The sequence below is a fragment of the Phyllobates terribilis genome, unplaced genomic scaffold, assembly GCF_046119375.1.
Source record: "Phyllobates terribilis strain yellow unplaced genomic scaffold, ASM4611937v1 Scaffold_4__5_contigs__length_816908805, whole genome shotgun sequence".
NCBI lineage: Eukaryota > Metazoa > Chordata > Amphibia > Anura > Dendrobatidae > Phyllobates > Phyllobates terribilis.
Genome location: NW_027362764.1, coordinates 624,975,949 through 624,987,298, shown reverse-complemented (window position 1 = coordinate 624,987,298; position 11,350 = coordinate 624,975,949).

The window sequence follows — 11,350 nt, the reverse complement described above, 5'->3', positions numbered from 1 at the left end:
CACAAGTACACTATATATGAAAATGTCCTTTAATAACCCATGTGCATAGTAACATACATAATGCGTAAATACAAAAAATAATTAGCCGATTGCAGGAGATGAGCCTGTGATTAGTGAATTATTTTTCGTATTGGTTGTCAAGTTACAGTACTTGGGCGATACCCCCGATGATCCACCTGAAGTGTCCTGTATCGCCCTATGAACTTAATGCAATTTTGCAGAACATCTCAAGGTAAGAGCATATGCCATTATTGTTTTCTCACAGCCAGTGTCATATCTCTGAGTTACCATGCTTAGAAAGCCGTATTTCTCCTCTTTTCCCCATTTCTGCAAATATGGTGGATTCCAAGTTGGCATACATAATTAGTGAGACTAAAGAGAGCAAAAATCCATCTACAGTATGTTCTACTTTGCATATGTAGTAAAAGTACAATTTATAAAGTGGCATAAAGTGTCAATGACAATTTCTATACCATAAAGGGGTTACAAGGACTTCCATATTGATGACCTATCTGCTGCAGCTCTCCAGGGAGCCAGATGTACCAATTTACAGAGCTAGAACATCACAGTGTAGAGGCCAGTCTAAGATATTTTTTTATTTAGGTGTGCAAGTAACCCATAAATAGAAAAAATATGATTAGTCCAGCTCACCATGTTATAGTCACCCCGTAGTCCATGATGGTGTTACCAGGTTACACGCCTCCTGATGAAGAAGTGCGAAACGCTACACTTGTATGGCAGTACAGTGACTCAGTGGTTAGCACTGCAGCCTTGCAGCGCTGGGGTCCTGGGTTCAAATCCCACCAAGAACAACATCTGCAAGGAGTTTGTATGTTCTCCCCGTGTTTGCATGGGTTTCCCCTGGGTTCTCCGGTTTCCTCCCACACTCCAAAGACATAGTGATAGGGAATGTAGATTGTGAGCCCCAATGGGGACAGTGCCCATAATGTCTGTAAAGCGCTGTGGAATTGATGGCACTAAATAATAGAGTAAAATAAAAAATAAACATGCATTGGGGCGGGTGACAGACGGCCAGCATCATTTTAAGTATGTATTAGTAGTTTGTAAGCTTATTTTATTTTGCACTATTGTACATTACATTGTTGCACTTGAGCATGCAAGCTGCAGATATAATTCACCTTATTTATTATCTGCATTATCTGTCTATTAGTATATATGGTCATTTTGTGTCTCCATTTTTGAGAGCAATGCCTTGTCATTTTATTTTTATTATTTTAATTAATAAAGGTTATTGTTTATTTGAGACATTGTAGCCATTGTTTTTCTGTGATTTAAAAATGTGCAGAAGAAAACAAGTTCCCGTTGGCTGTGGATAGCGCTGCAGTAAGTCAGATGAAAATAAGAAGATCCAGCACTTATTAGAACATTTAAAATCTACAAGTTTTTTTTTTTTCATTTTCTAATAAGCGCGGAATCTTCCTATATTCATCAGGGGCACATTGCTGTGTCCCACATGTACCACCACATTCATGGTGGCAAGAGTTCGAATGAATTTTCAAGACTTTTTTTCTTCTTAATCTGTTCATTTTTTGCAATTTTTTGTTGACAAAACATTTCTGTAACGGTCAATAAACTATAAGCCTTAAATTAAAGGGTTTTTTTGTAGCAAATCTGTTCATTTTGACAGTGAAATATTTTATGGAATCATTTGCCAACTGGAACGTTGTCAATGCAAATAAGAAATGTTACACTGTTTATTGACAGTAGATGATGGCGTCTGCCAGAAGAACAATCTTTGATGTGACCCTCAGCCTGCTATTTGTATTTGTGTATTTGACTGTATTGGTTTAGACTAATCTGAAACAAACGATCAATTTATGACGTTTTATTTAGCCTTGCATGAAGCCTTGGGCTCATGTGAACTCTTTCAAGGATGATGAAACAGATTAGATATGAGCATACAAAAAAGAAACCACGTGCTCCTAACAGTGAACGACAGCTACAGCTTCAGCAATGATATCTGTCAATTTACAGAATCTTGAATCATTTATTCTTATTATTATAATTCTTGTATTAAAAGACATTGCCAGGATTTCCTATGCAGCTGTCTGCCTGTACTATAGGAGAGTGCGCACAATGATCTGTGACTCCTGGCTTTAAATGCACAGTAAGTAGCGAAACATTGCTGTGTACCTGGATCCTATGAACGCTCCGACTGGCACTCAGTCATGATCAATGCTCATATCAGTCACTGGCCTGTTCGCTCCAAATCTGACAGCCTGCTATGAGAACTCTGCTGTCTGCCTTGCCCCATGTGAAAGATATGAGCATTGTCCATCTGAACACTACAGATATTATTTGCACATGCGTGGCACAACAGGAGAGACTGCTGGTAAACCAACTATGCTGTTAGAAGCAAATTAGAAGACAGGTATCACTGATAATGAAACGGCGCATTTCTGGAATTGAATTCTATTTGAAAGGTGCATTGTTTTTTCAAGATCTTTTAGATAGGATAGATTATGGTGGTGAAACCCCATTAATACAGAGCTTGATACTGCAAACAAAATGCAGTGTTGTCCTTAATATTGTACCTGCTGCCGTATACATGATACCCTCCAACCATATGACACACAAAAGCCCTAAAAAAGTGTCATAAAATACATACTCAGAAACAAATTGTGCCGTACATTTAAAGGGGGTAACCAACCTTTCAAAATCAATGCCTTATTCTTAGGATAGGTCTTCAATTTCACATCAGTGCTGGTCTATTTATTGGCCAACTAAATAGTGGTGCAAGAAGGTTGTTTCATTGATGGAACAACTCTAAAATACCTTCAGGAACCGCTTAAAAAAAGTATAAGCCTGAAGCCAATGTGAAAATTACCAATACCTGAAGTTCGCTTCAAACAACTGATCAGCTAGGGTGCTAACAGACCTCCACAGATTTCGTTTTATGGCTTATCCTAAGGACAGGTGCAGACGGCCGTTGATTCTCTCATAAGAGAGAATTGGACCAATTATGTAAATGACACTCTGATCAGAGTTTGATTCAAATGTCATCAAAGTGTGATCCAATTCTCTCTGATGAGAGAATCGGCACACACTGTAAGGAGAAGATGGAAAGCAAAATTTCTCCCTCTTCTCTTCTCTTGTTTTGTTATACACATCTTTATTTCCTTTGTGTGTTTTGGAACAACACAAAAAAACTGAGAAAAAAAAGGCAAATTGGACATAATTTCACAAGAAAAAACAAAATGGGCAGGTCAAAATTGTTTGCACCTTTCCAAAATTGTATGTAAACAACTTTGCTTCAAGCATGTGATGCGCTTTCAAACTCACCTTTGGCAAGTAACAGGTGTCGGCAATATGAAAATCACACCTGAAACCAGATAAAAAGGGGAGAAGTTGACTCAATCTTTTCATTGTGTGTCTGTGTGTGACACACTAAGTATGGAGAACAGAAAGAGGAGAAGAGAACTGTCTGAGGATTTGAGAACCAAAATTGTTGAAAAATATCAACAAGTCCCTCTCCAGAGATCTTGAATTTCCTTTGTCCATCTTGTGCAACATAATCATGAAGTATTCAACCCATGGCACTGTAGCTAACCTCTCTGGACATGGACGACAGAGAAAAATTGATGAAAGGTTGCAACTTAGGATAGTCCGGATGGTGGATAAGCAGCCCCAATCAAGTTCCAAAGAAATTCAAGCTGTCCTGCAGACTCAGGGTACATCAGTGTCAGCACGAACTATCCTTTGACATTTGAATGAAATGAAATGATATGGCAGGAGACCCAGGAGGACCCCACTGCTGACAAGAGACATAAAAAAGCTAGACTGCAGTCTGCAAAAATGTACGTGAGTAAGCCCAAATACTGGGAAAGTGTCTTGTGAACAGATGAGATCAAGATAGAGCTTTATGGTAAAGCATATCATTCTACTGTTTATCGAAAACAGAATGAGGCCTAGAAAGAAAAGAACACAGTACCTACAGTCTTGACTGTGTGCAAGGCGTCATGATATCTGAAGATTACCAAAGCATTTTGGTCGCAATGCAGTTCTCAGTGTCAGAAAGCTGGGTTTGCGACCTAGGTCATTGGTCTTCCAGCAGAACAATGACTCCAACCATACTTCAAGAAGCATCCAGAAATGGATGGAAACAAAGTACTGAACAGTTCTGAAGTGGCAGCAATGAATCCGGACCTAAATCCCATTGAACACCTGTGGCAAGATCTTAAAATTGCTGTTGGGAGAAGGCGTCTTTAAATATGAGAGACCTGGAGCAGTTTGCTTAGAGTGGTCCAAAAGGCCAACTGAGAGGTGTAAGAAGCTTGTTGATGGTTATAGGAAGCAATTGATTGCAGTTATTCATTCCAAAGGGTGTGCAACCAAATATTAAGTTGAGGGTGTCAGTAATTTTGTCTGGCCCATTATTGGGGTTTTGTGTGAATTTATGTCCAATTTCCTTTTTTTCCTGTTTTTTTGTGTTGTTCCAATACACACAAAGGAAATAAACATACGTATAACAAAATATGTGGAATAGCAATAATTTTCTTGGAGAAATACTTCATTTTCTGGAATAATTTCAAGGGTGCCAACACTTCCGGCCATGACTGTACATCACATAGTATACACTGGGGCTGATGCATAGACATCACCTAGGATACACTGGGGTAGGTGCATATATATCACATAGGATACACTCGGGCTGAAGCATATTCATCACATAGGAGACACTGGGGCTGGAGCATAAACATCATATAGCGGACACTTGGGCTGTAGCATATACATTACATTGGAGACACTGCGACTATTGCCTTCACCATTGGGACTGGAGCACACAGCGTGCTATCTCCACCCGAAAAGAACGTCTTGACATCCTTCATTGTATGCACTGAAGCGTTCAGTAGTGAGAGCTGTATGCCCGTGCTCACAGTGTAAGGTAGAATTAAATGGATAGTGGCCCTGTTTTGCCGGCGGTCCCCGGGAATCTGCCCCGGGTGCAGCACAGGGATAATAAACACAGCAATGTCACTGAACAGGAAAAATACACATAGTAAGAGATGATATTGACAGTGATGATTAGTGATGAGCGAGCATGCTCATTACTGCTCGGTGCTCGCCCGAGCATCTCACTGCTCGAGATGCTCGGCGCTCGCTGAGTATTTCCGGGGTTGCTCGGCGGGAGCTCTGGTCCTCTCCCTGCATGTTTGGCGCCAATCAACATGCTGGGATTTCCTGCCACTCATTGTAATGCCGCAGCCATGGTGGTTGTGGCATTACGGTGATTGGCTGGCCGCAGAGCGTCATCAGGTCTATATCAGACCTGGCGCTGCCATGCTCGTCACAGTTACTCCGGTATCAGGCAGAGTAGGGAGAGGTGCTGCTGCGTCAGGGAGAGATTTGCTTGTGTATTAGGAAGTGTAGGGAGAAAAACCGTACATTACACATATCCATCTTAACAAACAGGCTCCTGGAGACGGAAGCATTCCGCAACCTGATGGTGGCGGCTGTCCCTCAGTACTCGGTCCCCTGCCGCCACTATTTCTCCCGGTGTGGCGTCCCCGCATTACACAAGCACGTGTCCCAAAACATTAGCCATGTCCTCAACAATGCAGTTACCGGGAAAGTCCACTTAACCACAGACACATGGACAAGTGCTTGTGGGCAGGGACGGTACATCTCACTGATGGCACACTGGGTTAACATAGTGAAAGCCGGGACCCAGTCGGACATTGGGAAGGAACACGTCCTCCCGACGCCAAGGATTGCGGGCCCTAGGTCAATCAGGGTTGCCCCCACGGTCTACAGCTCCTGCACCTCATCCTCCTCAGCCTCCTCCTGCTCTTCAGCCTCCATCTCCGAAATGACCACATCAGTCACAAGCTGGAAGCACTGCAGCACTGCCTTGGCCAAGCGGCAACAGGCTGTGCTGAAGCTAATATGCTTAGGTGACAAACCGCACAATGCTGAAGAGTTGTGGACAGCTCTGAAAGAGCAGGCAGGTCTGTGTCTCCCACTGCTGAACCTACAGCCAGGCATGGTCATGTGTGACAATGGCCGGAACCTGGTGGCGCCTCTGAGGTGAGGCGAGCTCACACAAGTACCATGCCTGGCCCATGTCTTTAACCTCGTGGTTCAGAGGTCTTTCAAATCCTACCCGGAGCTGCCGGATCCACTTGTTAAAGTACGCTGCCTGTGTGCCCATTTTAGAAAGTCAGCTACAGTTCCGCCGCCCTTGCCGTGTTTCAGCAGCGTTTGCAGCTTCCGGCTCACAGACTGGTGTGTGATGTCCCCACGCGTTGGAACTCTACAGTGCAGATGTTGGGAAGGATTTGTCAGCAGAAGAGGGCAGTTGTTGAGTACCAGCATCAACAAGGCCGTCGGTATTCAGTTCAGACTCCACACATAAGACCTCAGGAGTGGACATGGATGTCAGACATATGTACCATCCTCCAAAACATTGAGGACTCCACCAAGATGGTGAGCGGCGATGACACCATAATTAGCATCACCATTCTGCTTCTCTGTCTTCTGAAATGCTCTCTGCTCACAATCAAAGAGGATGCATTGCAGGCGGAGCACAATGAGATGGAGCAAGGAACCATACAGGGTGATTACACACAGCCCAGCCTCATCAACATCCCAACGTGGATCGGGTGACAATGAGGAATAGGAGGAGGAGGAAGGACAGGAGCTAGTTTCATGCACTATATACGGTACTACCTGCACAGCTGTCATACCGTCTGTTCAGCGTGGATATCCAGAGGACAGAGAGGACGAGGAGGAGGAGGAGAGCATGGTCAGTCATCCTCTTGGTGAGTACATGAAAGTCTTGCCTGTTAGTAGTCTGGCACGCATGGCTGAGTTTATGTTATGCTGCCTTTCCCATGACCCTCGCGTTCTCAAAATTTTGGGTTACAGTCATTACTGATTGGTGACACTTCTAGACCCACGCTACAAGGAGAACTTTATATCTCTTTTTCCTGAGGCGGACAGGTCTACAAAAATGGGGCTGTACCAGAAGGCCCTTGTTGCGGAACTATTAAAAAAATTCCCATCTAAAAACGCTGGAGGCAGAGGGCACACTTCATAGTAACATAGTAACATAGTAACATAGTTTGTAAAGCCGAATAAAGACTTGCGTCCATCAAGTTCGACCTGTTAGTTCTGTAATTGCTAAAGTTGATCCAGAGGAGGGCAAAAACCCCAAATGATTTAGCCAATCTTCACCTGAGGAAAAATTCCCTCCCGACTCTGAAACCAGCAGTCAGAATAAATCCCTGTATCAACATACTATTTTATTCTATTTTTAAGTATATGATGAAATCTGCCTGGTATCTAGAAATGCATCCAGTCCCCGCTTGAACTGGTTTAGTGAATCCGACATTACCGTCTCCTCACTCAGTGAATTCCATATTCTCACTGCTCTTACCGTAAAGAACCCCTTCCTATGCTGGTGCTGAAACCTTTTCTCTTCTAGTCTTAGTGAATGCCCTCTTGTTACCGTAATATCCCTTCGTTGAACAACCAAGGAGTACAGGCGAGAGAGACACAACTTCAATCCAGCAGAGGCAGGGGAACACTGTGAAAGTTCTTGGGGAGTTTTCTCAGACCCTCCCATCGCACAGGCCCTGAGGCGTGGGGTACTCTCACAAGGAGTGCAAAGTTTGGGAAGATGCTGAGGGAGTACCTTGCCGACTGTACCAACGTCCTCCGTGATTCCTCTGTGCCTTATAATTATTGGGTATCCAAGATGGATATGTGGAATGAACTGGCTTTCTATGCTTTGGAGGTCCTGGCCTGCCCTGCCGCCAGCGTTTTATCAGAGCTGGTTTTTAGTGCCGCTGGTGGAATTATAACTGATAAGCGCATCCGCCTGTCAACTGAAAATGCTGACAGGCTGATTCTTATAAAAATGAACAAGGGCTGGATTGGGGCAGACTTCTCAACACCACCAAATGATAGCAGCGTAACATAAACTCAAATCCAGTGTCTTTTATTGGGAGGTGTATTCCCATGCACCTTTTCACACCCACACATGGGTATACTCTTCCTGATTTTGGCTATTTGCTCTTGTCCTCCTCCTTCTCCTCATCCTCCACCACCATATCACCAGGGTGACCGTGATCCGTGATGCAACACCCACATAATTTTTTTAAAGGGTGTTTATGATGCCCGTAAAAAAAATTTTTATACAGTATGTTCATGTATACCCCCCAGGGGTAAATGTTTGTCAGCCCATACACTTAGTGCATGGGCATTACAAGTATAGGAGGCCCGCTCCTTTCTAATGGGAACATTGTTTTATGAGGCCCTCCTCCACGTCTCTTCCAAGGGGCATTGAAGTGCCTCCAAATTTTTGGCAGCCCTTGCATTCACTGCATAGGCCAACACTATGGGAGACTCTCTCCTTTCTAATGGGAATTTGTCGCTACAGTGGCCCTGTTCTATGTCTCTTTAAATTGTTAGTGGGATTTTTCCTAAATTTGGTCAACCGTTAGTCTCACTGCATACCCTATAACTGTATAGCAGACTCTCTCCTTTCTAATGGGAATTTGTCGTTACTGTGGCCCTGCTCTATGTGTCTTTAATTTCTTAGTGGGGTTTTTCCTAAATTTGGTCAGCCGTTAGTCTCACTGCATACCCTATAACTGTATAGCAAACTCTCTCCTTTCTAATGGGAATTTGTCGTTACTGTGGCCCTGCTCTATGTGTCTTTAATTTCTTAGTGGGGTTTTTCCTAAATTTGGTCAGCTGTTGGACTCACTGTATATCAGACTCTCTCCTTTCTAATGGGAACATGTCGTACTCGTTACTGTGGCCCTGCTCTATGTGTCTTTCAGAGTCCCTCCATCATCAATGAAACAGGATGTGTCTGATGATGTGTCACACACCACATTGCCAGATAAGGTTGTAAAATGTTAAAATGACATTTCCCAGTGAATGCATTTGCCTTAAAAAATAACGTAAAAAAAAACATACTGTAGGATCTTTCTCTAGTATAAAAACAGAGTCGCCAATGTAACCTCAATGTAATCACATTGTTCAGCTCCTGCACCTCCTCCTCCATCTCCGAAATTACCAAATCAGTCACAAGCTGAAAGCATTGCAGCACTGCCTTGGCCAAGCAGCAACAGGCTATGCTGGAGATAACATGCTTAATGCTTAGGTGACAAACCGCCCAGCACTGCAGAGTTGTTGAAAGCTGTATCACAGCAGCTTGATCTGTGGCTCTCACCGCTGAACATACAGCCAGGCATGGTCGTGTGTGACAATGGGCGGAACCTGGTGACGGAGAAATGACAGCCGCGGTAGATACGGTTTCCCTCTATGCCAGTCCTTTCACAAAGCTGAAGAATATGGCTGTGGTGAAATACAGCTCCCACTGAGAAGCTGTTTCAGATTGAAAAACATTTTGCCCACCAGAGGATTTGATTCTGAGGGGTTACCTTTCTCCACCGCTCAAGAGCCCCATAGCAGCTGCAAAGTTAGCGCTATCATGAACTCTCCTGATGTAGAAGCCAGAGCCCACCAGAGGATTCTCTGGTGGGACCGTCCAACCCTGCCGAGAAGCAGTCCTGGCTAAGAAAAGTGTGTGGGATGGTTCCTGGACACTCTATGGTTGCTTTTTTACTGAGGTGGAAACCCACGCAAACATGGGGAGAACATACAAAATCCTTGCAGATGTTGTCCTTGTTGGGATTTTAACCCAGGATCCCAGTGCTGCAAGGCTTCAGTGCTAACCACTGATTCAATGTGCTGCCGTTCACCCTCTGATATCTAACAGGCTGGAGAAACTTGTGACTCGCCCCCTGGGCCGTGGGGCACTCGGAGCCGGGCAATCGGGAAACGATGGGGGTAGTAGTGGCAACCCTGTTCCGTGGCTCAGGGTGGTCAGGCCAATGGTAGTCTGCTATGCGCTGTTGATAATGTCCGACTACGCCACCCGTGGATCGCGGTTATTATGAACCGCCGCTGCAAGGCAGACCGCTGGGGCTGATAGTGTAAGCAGCTGGGATGGTGCGACTCCCCACGGGAAGAGTGCAGTCCCAGGGCAGTGTAAAGAATGGGGGGGGGAGTGATGGTGGTGAGAGTCCCAGTACCGGTAGTGCTGGAGGCGCAAAGGAGCACACAGACAACAAGTTACAGTCCAGGGTCTTTACTCACAGTTCGTTTGTTCCGGGTCACTTCTGTCAGCAGTGACCGCCCGAGCCGTGCTGCGTCCACCAGGTGCGGGGCTCGGTCAACTCCCAGACAGTTCAAGAGCGTGGCCCAGGACCCCCTTAAATCCTTTCTCAGGCCTGCCTCACCAGTGACCCACTTTTGTCCAGCTGCCGCGGACTTGTGCGGTTAAACGTGGGCCCCGTTCCCCGCTGTCCTTTATGGTGCCTTCCTAGCAGGTTTGATGAGGTGCCGCACCAATAAATGGTCACAGCCTCCGGTCTTTGGCTGAGGGTTGTTTCTCCTCCACCAACTTGGGATCCGGTACCCTTAATTTGCCTGACCCTTCACCCGGTATTCTCGTGGGTTCTTAGGGTCCCTTCCACCTTCTTGTTCCTGAGCCCCTCTGTTCCTCTGTCTCTTCTTCTCCTTTTCTGTTCCTCCTTCTTCTCCTTTCTCGTGGAGCTGGACTGAGAAGGAATCACAGCTCCCCTACACCTCTCCTCTCTCTCCACTCCACTCTCCTCCTCGGCCTCTCACTAGGCCCACTCCTGAGTAGAGCTCCCACAGAGCCTCTACTCCCTGTCTTCTCCTCTCACTGACAGACCCTGTTCTCCGATGGTGCCCACCTTTTATACCTCCCTCTAGCCATGAGCCCAGGTGACCAGCAACCAATGGGCTCCTTCCTATGCTCAGAAACCAACCACTATCTGCTCCTACACCACTGTGTATTCCTCCCCCCTCCCCACTCCAGCCAGGGACATGGTCGGTCGTGCCTGAATTTCTGTCTAATGGGAGCACCATTGAACTGTCCCTCGGAAATGGGGTGAGTGTGCTGTATGCAGCTAACTGAGCCCTGGTCCACACTCCATCCTTACCCGGGAGTGGAATATCACACCTCTGGCAGAGGTGCAATACCACTGTAGCGGCCGAACCCTCGGGGCGCTACACTTGCACCTACTGCCACTTTATCTTCAGCTCCTTTGTGATAAACGAATGTATTTGGGCAGTCACTCAATCTACCAAATAAAATTCCTGAGAAGGAAATTGGGAAAGGCTTTGCTACTGGTACTGGGGGCAGTGCTAATACCATGGTGTCGTACCATAGTTTACTGGAAATATTCCAGGCTGGTAGGAGGCAAGCAGATTCCCACAGAAAAGTACCAGCAGTAATGTTCCGGGACCCGCGCTTGTAGAAGGCGGAGACAACCCCGGGAGAAAT